At 26.1% G+C, this 14,061-nt stretch overlaps 1 long non-coding RNA gene across 2 annotated transcripts; it reads right to left on the reverse strand.

Moving 5' to 3' along the window:
* Positions 1–2,502: 2,502 nt before the first annotated feature.
* Positions 2,503–6,741, reverse strand: LOC126909342 (uncharacterized). 2 transcript variants are annotated; one of them, XR_007705014.1, is made up of 4 exons: positions 6,295–6,740; positions 4,500–4,569; positions 4,404–4,431; positions 2,503–4,301 (listed from the first exon to the last, which is right to left on the reverse strand). It is a non-coding gene; the product is annotated as an uncharacterized LOC126909342 (long non-coding RNA). The 2 variants fall into 2 exon arrangements; XR_007705013.1 differs by having other exon boundaries at positions 4,404–4,569; positions 6,295–6,741.
* Between the last annotated feature and the right edge of the window lie 7,320 nt (positions 6,742–14,061).

Raw genomic sequence — 14,061 nt, forward strand, 5'->3', positions numbered from 1 at the left:
TATTACTTACAAAATTTACTTATTAAAATAAAAACTTGACGATATAAAGCAAAATACAAGAGGAGATGACCATTAATATTAATACTTTGTTTTGTCACAAGAGTATATTCTTAACAAACAAAATTTATGCTGGCTTTATCAGTATAAAATCTAATTAATATATACAGAATGATTATTTTAACATTAGTAACTAATTATTCTTAAAATAATAATGCAAAGAAAATTCTTTTTGGTATTTTTTCGTTTCATAAGTTGCCCAATTAAAATAATTATTTTTATTCAATTAGTTTTAATTCAATTTTTTTTAAGTTCATACCTTATACCTTTTGAGAGTGTAAAATTAATTTTTAAACGGCAACATATATGTTTAACTAGCTTATAAAATAAAAAAATGATCTAATTAAGAAAATAACTGGTTAAAACAACTTTTAGCCCAATATTCCGTAAGTTATTAAGATTTTAATATTGAGTAGGAATGAGGTGCGGGTTATGTTATTTTTATCATTACGTATTACTATGCCGCGCCCTTCCTATACTCAATATTCAAAAATATTAACGACTTCCGAAATAATAGGCTAAAAGTTGTTATCGAACAGTCATTTTCTTAATTAGACCATTTTTTATTTTATTAGGTAGTTCAATATGTATGTTGCTACTAAAAAATAATAGAGTTGACAGTGTTTAAAGATGAACTCGAAAAGTAATTAATAATTATTAAAAATACTAAAATTAATTATTGTTTGGGAGATTCAAAAATAAAATTTATCTGTTTTATAAAAGTGAAGATTTTTAAAGATAATGACTATACCCTAAAATAATAAATGACTACCGTACAACATAAAACGATCTGATTTTAAAGATCAACTCCAGTTTTATTTTTACAGTTAATATCGTCAAAAAACGTAGAATCTCAAAAACATTTTAGCTCTTGAGTGCTATACTACTGTTCTTTTAAAATATCAATTTGATAAGTATACAATACTAATTCTTTTGATACATCTTGAAGAGGTTCTCTTCTGATAAAATAAACAATATACCAGTAGAGTTTAGAATAACATTGAATTTTTCATGAGTACTTTAAAAGTATAATAAATAATTATTAACCAAAAGAAATATTGTTATGACTAGAAATAATAATATGTAGCAACATAATTAAAAGTGTGTTTTTTCTAAGTGAAAATTGATAGCTAATAACTAAGTTTTTATTTAAAATAAAATGAGTGTTATATTATTTAAATAATCAACAGAATATTTATCATTCACGAAGACAATCATTCAATCGTTTATGAAATTCAGCCTCACGAAAATTGCGACATGTAATTAAAGGGACAAATCGTTCGATGAAAAATGTTTTCATTTTTTATATTTAATAGTCTATTTTTATTTTATCATTAAAATAATGGGAATTTATAATTTTATTTTTGCAGAAATGTACAATTACCTTTTTTTCTGTACTCTTCAAATATTTATAAAAATGTTTCGTTTTTATACAAACAATGAATACAAGACACTTTGAAAAAGTCAATGTTTTATCAAAACTACCATTCATGTGTAAAATAAAAAGTTTTCTCATTAAATTGATTAGAAATGAATGAAACTATATATAAAACTTAATATAATTTAGTTAATCAGTGTTTTTTTTCAACTGATTAACTATTAATATTAGTTAACATTATCATAGAAAACGAAAATACTCTTTTGAAATCGATAGTAAATTTATTATATTAGCTTTTCAAATTAAAATGCAACAAAATTTAAACAATACAAAATTTTCTTTTAAATGATTAAAAAAAGAATAAAGGCTGAACATGAAACAATGTTATTAACATGTCTTGTGCAGTTTGAATGCAACAGGATTTTGCCGTTTCGACCTTTGGATATTGCTTAGCGATAAACACTTAGTTGAATATAGGTCTACACATTTATTGTGATGTTGAGTGCGATACCCTTTTCGACCCAACTAGAAGCTACTGAGTATAGTAACATATTATTTCAGTACTATAATATAATATTTTAAAATCATGACCTTTAAATTAAAAATTTTAATTCAAATCAGCAAATTTCTAAAAAAAAATCGAAACAAAGCACATTTAATTGTTTACAAAAGATATATTAAGTTTACTTTTCTTATTAAAAATAAAAATGTACAAAAAATTTATCTGTAGAAAACATCTGATAAATAGCTCACATCTATTAGTTTTAAAATATTAAATCATTTAATTCTAATAGTCCAGAAAAATTATTTATTGAACAATTATAACAATATTTATTTGATTATTAAATTTTACAAATTTAAAGTTGCGAAATATGACATTTATGTCACATAAGAAGGCAATTAAAATTCTTTGAGATTTATCAGAAAAAAACACTTAACATTTACTGAATACATTTAGTATGCATAAGTTATTTGTTTTGTAAAAGGTTATATTTTTAAAATAACAAGTTATTTCATTTATTTCTTTGTTAAATTCTTAACACTACCTTCAATGTATATTTGCTTTTTAAATAAAAATTTTAGTATCTTATCTATTCAAAGATAAACCAATCAAATAAACTATCAACAATTTACTTATCTTCAATGTAAACTTAACAATAGGCAGGTATATTATTTTAATTACTAATGGATTCAATTAAATTGTATTAATGAGAATTGAGCAGTTTGTCAAAACTTACCAAACAGTTAAGTATGTCTCTACGGCAATAATAATGAAGCAAAGTACTCGTATGTACAGCTCATAAGTACTTCCATATATAGCTCAAGCTTTAAGTTATAATATTTAACAGTATAAAGGTTTTTGTGGGAAACTTTTGTTTTCATATACGTTATAATATTATATGATTGACGTGCTAAATGAAAGTGGTTCCTGCAAAACTATAGATAGGAAGTATACAGAAGGATTAGGAGTCAGTGTAATTTCACAACGATGGCACCCCACCCAGTCGATTCAATGATTGATGATGAACAAACAGCACCACGCCGATGTATATTTCACAACCCTCTATTAGCTACCAAAAATGATGTACTTCGGATAGGAAAAAAAACAAATTTCTGATAAAACTCAGGTCGACAAACCGTCTATATCCCTTGATCGGACATTTCCATCCCTTCCTATACACGAGGTGACCTCCATATAGCGCTCAAATATTATCGAATTTTATTAAACCCTATGCATCTTGTGGCAGCGGTTGCAATCAACCCTAACGAATAACAACCAACGTATGGGTTTACATTTAATAAATGAAAAAAAAACCACAAAATAACTGCACGCATTCGCTTGACACCTTATTCATTAACTTATAAATACACGATCTGTCCATCGTGTATTTCTCCATAATTTTTTCTCGAGTTAATATCATGCAGACAGATAAAATCATAGATTTTAATAACCACAAGAACAATATAGTGTTTTGTTTTTATTCGCACAATGCACATTTAACGGTAATAAATAAAGTGTATGATCGTTATTCTACCGTATAAATCGTTTTATTGCTACCTACTATTTGTTTTGTTTGTTTTACTCGTTTTATCGTTCAAGAGTTTGCATGAATAAAGCTGAATGATATAGTAGGTTTCCACTATTAGTTTATACATGAATGTAATATTGTATTGTTTTAACATAACGTTTCAATCATAATTTCATGCGTTCCTTTTTGTGTTATTTCAAGCATCGGAGCTTTTAACTAAAATGTTTTTATTCAAATTTTCTATATCATGTCTTAGCGACAGAGACCTATAATTTATATATAATCAATGTATTTTAACATTACGTCATTTTTTTTTTATCTTAGGCGCGTCGCTATTCTTTGTCTTAAAACTACAAATGATTAACACTGAACAAACATTATAACATTATAACCATAATAAGTGGCCAAAAGCAAAAAAATATTAAATTTCCAGTGACAAATAAATGACAACAATTACCGTCTTTGTTGCGTGTACTAGGACAACAGAAATCGATTGTATGACCAAAAATGAATTGCATACTACCCCCGTCAAAACTTTATTTGCGTTAAAAAACGATCTTCGCAATATTATACCGTTGTACAATACATTTATTACACACTACATCGTTAGACTCGAACAAATCTGTTTGGCATGACCTGTCAAAACTATTATCAAATGTTCAACGCCCACTGTTGATTAAGAGAGAGCAACGCGGCATTTGTAATAGGTAAGGAGTAGATGTCTGTTTTTTATCCACCATCATTTTGTAAATGACAGTTTCAGCTTCTTTTTTTCAACGATTATGCATTCAATTATTTTTTTGAGTCGTCATAAACAATATTTCTAGTCTTATCTACTAAAATTCAGCACGAAATATAAGATCAGTAATTACTTGAAAATTGAAAGACCGTAAAATATTTATGCACTATTTTTATGAGTACTATCAAAATAATCTTACCGATCGATAACTGGCGACTACAGTATAACTAACAATATAATATTATGTTTAGTGTCCAATAAAAACATTAAAAATGATAATATTTTTGAAACTAACTTCATTAAGGTATCGTCTACTGAATTGATTGCTCTTTGAACTCATCTTATGTTCTACTTTATTATCCATCCTATAAACTTAAAAAATTAAATACTGAAGATAAATAAAATAAAACCGAATTGCAATAACTGGAAGATTTTAATAATGAACCCCAACAAATTATATTAAAGCTACGTCTGTATAAATATCAATAATAAATTATTAAACGGTTTAAAGTTGAGTATTCTATATTTTCATTCAAACAATTATCATTTTATTTGAATTTTTAATGGTTTTTCTTGACAATGAAAAAAAAACAAACAAAAACCAATTACGATTGAGATGGTTGTAGAAAAATTAAATTTGTGGCAGACAGAATAGGAAAACCGAGACAAATATAATATATTACATGAATACATATTACATATATACTCAAAATAACATCTCAGTTAGTACTACAGAAACCGTACAAAATGACATAATAAAAGCAACACAAGGATTTCTAAGGTTTTACAGACAATACGATGGTGGAAAACAGTTGGGATATTAGATAGATCTAAAATTGACATTTTTTTTGTCGAAGCAAAATTAATCAGTATTCGGAATAAGGGGCGGATATAAACGAAATGCTCTCCGAGTTGTGACAGGGAGAGTGAACAATACGAGTAATGAATATTAAATGAACACCTCCTCCTCCATTTCTAAAGTCCAAAGTAGCACTAGATTTTACGTTTTTTTTTTTTATTAATTTAAACGGATATTTATTCTTTTGACTCCAAATAGTGATGTAAATTAATTTAAGAAGAATGCACCTTAACCTCATCACAATTGGACCATTGTTAGATAATTATAATAGTACTTGGTTTTAGTTAAAAAATAATAGGACCACGAACAAAAAAGGTACTAAAGGTTTGTTTCATTCTTTAAGTTTCATACGGTCCCTTGTCCACTTGGATCCGCTTTGTTCTCGTCTACCACTTTGATACCGCAACTTTAACCCCATATAATGTTTTGTTTTTTTCATACAAAAGTTCTAAACCTCTACTTGTAATTTCACTTTAATTTCACAGATATTTCAGTCGTTATGAGAACCATTTAAATTATCGAATGGCTCCAAGCAACACTGACATTCAAAAAGCGAGTCAAATATTTTATTTTCCACTGTAAGTTTTACTTAAATTTTCTAAAACAATTGCCAATAGCCTATAGCCTATATCCTATAGACTATTATATTACACAAACATATTTAGGATTAAATACGCGTTGGTGTTAAACACAACAAGGGACGACGATTGTTATCATTATATTTTATAGTTTTGTTTGAAATCATAAATGTATACAATTTTTTATTAAAAACTAACTCTTTTTTTTTTAATTAGACATACACGACAGCACTGAGTTCCGGGGTGTCATTCATATATTTTTAAAATTTTAAAACTATTTAAGATATTTAATATTCAAATTTAAAATTATTCTATTTGCACCCCGAAACATTGATTAACAACTAAGAATAATAAAACATTGCATATTGTTATATTGTTCACATTAAAAACCCGGATTAATATCATAGTACGCCCTTTGTGTTTCGGAATGATTTGAAGAATAATGTCGTTTTGTGTATCATTATAAAAATATACAGAGTGTTCAGTAAATAAGGAAACGAATTTCTATTGTACTCATTGTTTGTAACAATTTAACTGTTTCCTAACTTACTGAACACCCTGTATATCAATGAGGAATGTTATCTGAGACAAACTAGATATTAATCCGGACTTTTAAAGTAAAATTATATAAAAAAATGTAATAATGCACAAACCAATATCTCAACATAAAAATCCCAATTCGTCAGCAACACATTTTAAGATGACAGCATAAAAATGATAGAAATCAAATAACAAAGTAATCATCAGGTATTATGACGGAAGGATTGACAGACACATTGCACGCAATACTAATAAAGACGCCACATTTAAAAAATACTGTTTGAATAAAATAATAAATTCTATAATACAGGGGCTACAAAAAATAATTTGATAAAAATAAAATGAAGGAAAGAATTAGTCTAACTCATTTTTATTTTGCGAAATTTAATCCTCGCGAACTTCTCTTTAATTTATTTTACAGTTTATATTTTTTATTTATACTCCGAATATGAGTAAACTAGCGTGTAACTCGCTTAGGATGATCGCAGGACCGGCGATGGACCGCAAGGCACGACACGGCGGCATTCAACTGGCTCTGTTCCCCACGAGTACCGACCACGGCGGTGGCGATGACGACTTGTGGAACTGCTCCGTACCCTCGACAATCGGCCATCTTCGTTCAACCTCGACATTAAATCTTATCTATAGTTGTCTACCAAAGTTTATTGTATTATATTGATAATAATAATATGATGGTTCACCAATACTTTTTTATTGTGTACTTATTTTTATATTTATTAACATAATCAACACGGATTACTGACCCTTATAATAGTAACAGTAGTAAAAGAAGGCAATTAAAATTNGATTACTGACCCTTATAATAGTAACAGTAGTAAAAATCATAAATTTATATTGATATTAATTTTGTCTTATAAAGTTATACGTAGACATATAAATTCTAAATTCTATATATTTCAAAGAATAAGCTTAAATATTTTTAAAATGATTTAGGTTTAATTTTTTCTATAATTTAATTTTGTATCTTTTATAAGTTAAATTATTATTAGTTTTTAGATTGTTAAGACATTTCTCTTAGGATATATTAAAAAAATAAAATCAATTTTTTTAATATAGTGCGTTACCTTAAAATGAAATAGAATTATGTAATCATCTTAAAACATCACATTTTAAAATAGTCTGCTGAAAAATGTATTGGTTACTACCAGAGAGAGTGGACTAGAAGACAACAATTTTAAAGCTTGAGTTAGCAGACAAAAAACTATACGCACAAGACCGATAATTTATATTTTATTCTCTAACTCTCATTTTTCTCATACCATTCCTTCTCTCCTATATAACAGCGTAACTGTTAGCCGATTATTCAGCAAGACCTTGTATCCATGATACACTCGTTAACCGGCGTATTTTTATTTTTTTTTATAAGCGTGTGCATTTTTTATAGTTTAATATGCAGTTGATTTTAACAATTTAATAAGATAAACTTTATTTAAAGTACACTAAGTAGTGTTGTCTTCAATGAGAATTTGAATTTAGGTTAATTTTACCAGTTAGTAACGGTGTACGTAGTAGAAATTATTAACAGTGCTCAAAATATATTTTAAAAAATATAACAATAAGGTCTTTCGAATAATAAAATCTTACTTCTAACGATTTCATAATAAACATTATTAACCATAGTCAAAATGAAAAAAATACTATTTAATGTAATCTTCTTTTAGTGACACTTGCAAAAAAGTTGTTAACCATGTTAAAATTAAGCAGCTTATTCAATTAAAATATATTTTCGATATTATTTTATTGAATATTTATAAAAAAATATAGTGATGCACTAGATAATAATTATTTTAATTATAAAATTAATACTTAATTTTAATAAACAAATTACTTTTTTAGATAGATGTTCAATAAGTAAGGAAACGAGTTTCAATCGCTTTCATTGTTTACAAAAATTGACCTGTTTCCTTACTTTTTCAACCACCTAGGCAAGTTCATATTTTTTATAGCTCGTTAAAACTAAGTTATTGAAAAATTTTAACTAGTTAATAATTACAGCTACTCCGTATTTTTTTCAAATAAATTAAGTTAAAATTAAAATTGACAAAATCTTATTATTCTAACGAGTTAAGTTAATAATATTACTAGTAGGTTAACAAAAATATCATATTTATACAGTTTTATCGTATTTGCTATTTTTTCATCCAAAAATATATTAATTTATGTCGACTTAATTAAAAAAAACGTTTAGTGGTATATTTAGAAATTTACTAAAAAATAACAAAATTATACATTCATTAATTTTTAAATGATCAAAAGAGAAATTAAGTTAAAGTAAAATTTAAATATCTCCGTTAAGCGAAAATATTTATTCTACTTTAATTTATTAACTCGTTTATGCACAGCCTTACTTAACAATAAAATAGTTAACGAAAAGTAGATTTCGTTTCAGTCAACAATATTTATTCAAGCCATGGTGACAGAAAACAACAGAATATTAATTTTATTATTTTGTGCTTTAATATTTTCATAAATAAAATAAATTTAAAAAATGGAGAAATCTTCTGGATTCAAACAATGAAATTCAATAATTATAATATTGTAAATGTTATATGGTTTCATCAATCGCCAAGCTGTCATTAGTAACGCATTTCTCTGCAACTTATAAATAAAGCATAGAAAGTATTAAAAATTTATTAGAAACTTTATGTGCGATTACGGTGCCAAAAATCCAAGAAATCGCGTTAAATTATACAGAGCCCTAAAGATAAGGATAAACGAAGTAAATGGTTTCTGTATACAAGACATAGTGTACACGATACTTATTATGAAATAACACATTTTATTGTATTATTGAATAGAAATAAATAATATTGTGTCTTTCAAACTGACTGTGAAAAATTATTTGTATTTGAACCTAATGATTTGAAATTGTTGGCAAAAGGCGTCAAACTAGGCCATAAAGTAATAACTTTTATTTTTTAAATACTTTTAAGTGTTGAAAGCAAACTCGACAAGAAACCTTAAAAAATACGAATATCAATTATGATAAACTTAAGAGATAGAGATTTATTGTAATATTTAAAGAATATAAATTTATTTTTACAAAATAATCTCTCATATATTTCAAATTTAATTTTCTTAAATATAAATAATACTGCGCATTAAGTTACTTATTGTTCCTACCGTTTTAAAAAGATAAAACTTTGTATAAGTACTCATTAACGTTTTTGTTATTTATACTTGACATAACATTTTTTTCATAAATATAACTAAAAGTTTGCTTTAATTTACTTATGAGATAATCATAACTTAGTTTTAATATACGCGACAATATAATCAATGCTGACATTTTTATCAATTTAATGTTTTAGTAATTTAATCCATTTGTTAGAGCTTTTTTTTTATATATAGGCCACTCTTCATAAATGAAACAGTTGGCTGACATTCGTTGTTTAAAACTTTTGTCACGAAATAAGATTCCACGGCATAATTTATTTTATTTGCCTGTTAACTTACATTGAAATAACAAAATTTGAAACAGTAGTATGCTCAAATAGATATACAAATTGTAACAAAGAATATAGAGCAATCGTGATTTTTTTTTAAATATAGTCGGTTGGGTTGGGTTACAGATGAATATTTATACTTTTTATATGTACTTAACTTTATAGCTTAAACTTCACCTGTAATATTTCACCCTTTGCCTGTACTATCAGCGTAATCATCATTTGTAACTATAGCTATGGACTTAATGTACATTATTATAAATTGTTATTACCAAACTACTACAAAATGTTATTCGTATGACATAATACTGTTATGTAATTGAGTGAAAAAAATTCCAAAGATTAAAGGGAATCAAAGAGAATTTAAAAATGTATAGGGAAATAGTCGATAAAGTAATAATCTCGTAATCTTGCTATCCTTTTTAATTAAGTTAAATTAAATTAGTTTTATACATTTCAGTCATTAATAATTTTAACACTTACCTCATTGCTGCTTGTTGGCTGTATTACAAACTGAAAATAATGTTAAAAATTTGTAATGGAAGATTAAATGTTTTACGACGTAGAATTTAAATAATTTTTGAAATTAAAAGTCATTAAAATATTGTTAAAAATAAGAAAAATGTGTGCACTTAGTGTTTGTTTAAAAATTGCAGTGAAGCAAAAATAATTGTATGTATGCAACGGCGTTGTCATGGAAAGATAAATTAAATAGGTTCTATTATAGACGATAAGAATCATATTTGATCAATCAGTCAACAGGAATGACCCTAAATTTCTAAAGTTTTGACATGAAAATTATAAATTAACGAGATGTTTAAAGGATTTGAGTTTGGACAAATTATCATTACTTATATAGCTTTCCATAAAATTATTCTGAAAACGACCCTGTACTCTATCCATGCTTGACATATCCCTATAGTTAGATTAGAATAATAATCGTCGCCGCTCGGATCACATAAGCCCCTGGGGAGATTTAAACCCTTTGGCTAGTACAAATCATAAATGTGTACTAGTATAATAATATATAGCTTATATTATAATGAATAAAGTGGAAATGCGCACTTTTAACCATACATTTAAATCTCTTTGAAATTTTCAACTAATTTACAACTTTTAGCTAAAAGGTGATCAAAATAAGTTAAAAATATTAGACTTATAAGTTTGGTTGGGTTTGGTATATATAAGTATTTATAAATTAAAATTTCAATTCATGTTATATTTTGATCGTTAATAACTATATTAATTTTTATTTATTATAACTATATTGATTTGCTATGTGTATATCAATAACATTTGTTGGATACACATTGATCGAATGTGCTGTCGAGTAATTGTGTTGTGATTATTTATGTCATCGTTGTGCTACACCGAGTTGTTGTCGGTCTTCTCTTTATGTCTGATTATCGCCGCCATCTTAGCGCATTTTAGCTATAAGCTCTATGGCGTTTGCAAACCAGTAGTTCTTGTATTTGTTTTGTTGTAAAAAGAAAAATATCACCTTTTCGATTGTCGCATCCTTGTGTGCTCAGCATATCGCCGTTGAGTCTATATATTTTCTGAGATGTATTACACTACCGTTCACATCATATTGTACACGTTGGCCAGCTACTTGCATTCGACTCCAAATGATCCTTTGAATATTCAACATTATCATCAACCGTTTCAATTAGCCCACAAGTATAATGCTTCATTCACATTTATATTAGCGCCATTGTGGCATTAGTATTAAGTGTCCTCCTATCCACATTGGTGTTTGTAAGATTATGTGATTCATGTATAATACATTTAATTGTTATATGATTTGAAAATTCATTCTACATTCATTCATTCAGTCCACTCACCTTATTCATTTTCCTCGACATAGCCTGACTTAAGACAAAATAAAAAAATGAACGTTAACGAACCCGCGTGAGTACCACCGGACGCTGCGTTCATTCAACATTTGTTTAATGTTAAGTACAAGATAAAAATATATTTAGGTTTAAGCTGATTAAATATTTTACATTTTTTTGTGATAAAATAAATTATTTTGGGTAAAATAACTAAATTGTAAATGGAATTAACAATACAAAATCATATTAAAACATCGAAAAGAATATTTCTATTTTTTCGATCTAAAAAAAATGTTTTCGATTCTTCTACAACTATACTTAAAAATTATTTTTTATTAACTGTTAACATTAATCAAATATTTCAAGTATTTTTTTAGTTAAGAAAAAGTATTTGAAGAACCCAAAGAAAAAATGATACTAGTCAATTGCTCTAAATTTTTCAGGAGAACAAGAATAAAACTATAAATTCCTATATTTTTAATGGTAAAACAACATTACTTAAAAAATATTAGAAATAAGAAGACTATTTTCATCGTATGGATTTCATTGATTGGTACTATTTCTAATAGGCAATTAAATCAAACCATAATTATATGTAACTTTACAAAAGTAAAAATTAAAATTTTATTCTCATCTTTGTCCAAAAAAAAACATTATGACCAAATATGTAGATAATAACACATCTTATCCGTTCATTTAGTTCTCTTCACTTTGGTGTCACATTAACGACTCGCTGGTGAAGCCTTGCAATAATATTGTTCATTCCCTAGGGAATTACTTTGGTTGTATGAAATCAACATTATCATTTGTTTTTGGGAAACAAAGGTTAACTTAGCCATTTCAAGCCTTCAGGAAAATAATTATTTCTATGGACAGCTAACATTTGACAAAGTAACATAATACATTTAATCATTAGTCCTATCATCTCATTCTCTTATTGCTGTCAATGAGCAATGATTCATTAACATTATGTCAAATCACGCCACGTATTATGAATAACAGACATATATGACTCGACTCATCAAGATGTATTATTTGAAGTTAATTTTAAAATATTGAACCGATAGTAAAAAATATATATATTTGAAAACTTAAGAATAGATTCGTATTCAAAATATTTTGAACAAAAATCTATGTCCGTTCACGATATTTTTTATTATACTGATAAGAAGAGATTACAATTTTAATATCACATACATTAATTTTATATATATATAAATGATATAAATTTGTTTTTATTAAAACAGTGTAGTTAATATATGTATATATATATTTTTTTAATAGATATACAAACTAAAATTACTTCACTCCAAAAAAGTTTCCTTTTAATACCTTCTGCACTAAAAAAATCTGATTTACAATCTTTATGAATGTGTATTATACTAATAAAAGTATATTACTTACAAAATGAGTCGATTAGAAGAATTTTAAATAGTGCCAATATGGACCCACATATGTTATCTTGTTAACCACTTCCTTTTTCTTATTTTATTCTTTAAAACGGTAATTTTTTTTTTTATATATATTATTTCAAATATTCTATTCAATCGTTGTGAATTATATTATTTTATTTTATGAAATTGTTAAATAACCTGATATTGTAAAAAGAGCTAAGCCCGTTAAATTTATAAATAAATAAATAATATAATATAAATTAATTATGTATAAATGAAAAACACTAATATTTTTTTATACCGATTATATGTAATCTACATCTTTTTAAGTAATTGTTCTGTTATCGATTAGAGCTATGATTGATGATTTTTAATGTTGCAGGCTATTTTAGCGTATACGCTTGTAAAGGGTCAAAATTTACAAATAAACAATTCATGTTGGATGGTAGAGGCTTCTACAAATCAATCCATCATTTCTTTTATCCTTTATGTTCATTTTACTTTCCGTAGATTTTGAAATAACTATCAGGAAAACAAAATTGATGACAAAAATCACACTAACCCTAAACTGAGACAACAGTTTAGGCTTACATGAAGTTCTGAAACATATTAACACGAACTGATCAAAATTATCTAAAAAAAAAATGTATTAAATTTTAAACCACGAATCAATAATAAAAAAGGTTTAAAAGATTAGGAAGTAATTATAGTAGTGTTACAAAATCCTTGTTATATGTTNAAAGATTAGGAAGTAATTATAGTAGTGTTACAAAATCCTTGTTATATGTTAATAGAAATGAACATAGCTAAATGATTATTAACTTTTATTTATATTATCTTAAAATTCAACACAAAATAAATAACCTAAGTTTAGTTGAGTTAAAAGTTATTGATGTATAATAATAGCATGTCATGTTTCGTCATTAAACGGATTTGACATTTAAGCAGTTAATAAAGTCTTAGTACAATAAAATTCTGACCTGCCTTCAAAAATGGTTGGTCGGTCGTATATTATGAATCTGTTAAATATTCAAACTCTCTTGTCTATTATTAATCTCTGTAAAAAACATCAACTTGTTTTTAAATAAATTGTAAATCAAAAATACTAAAGATTAATTTACATAGAAGAGCCGGAAAAATATAAATTTTAAATTAATATATTCTATATTTAAAAAATAATTATT

This window comes from Daktulosphaira vitifoliae, unplaced genomic scaffold (genome assembly GCF_025091365.1).
Source record: "Daktulosphaira vitifoliae isolate Bord-2020 unplaced genomic scaffold, ASM2509136v1 Scaffold_283, whole genome shotgun sequence".
In the NCBI taxonomy this organism is placed as follows: domain Eukaryota; kingdom Metazoa; phylum Arthropoda; class Insecta; order Hemiptera; family Phylloxeridae; genus Daktulosphaira; species Daktulosphaira vitifoliae.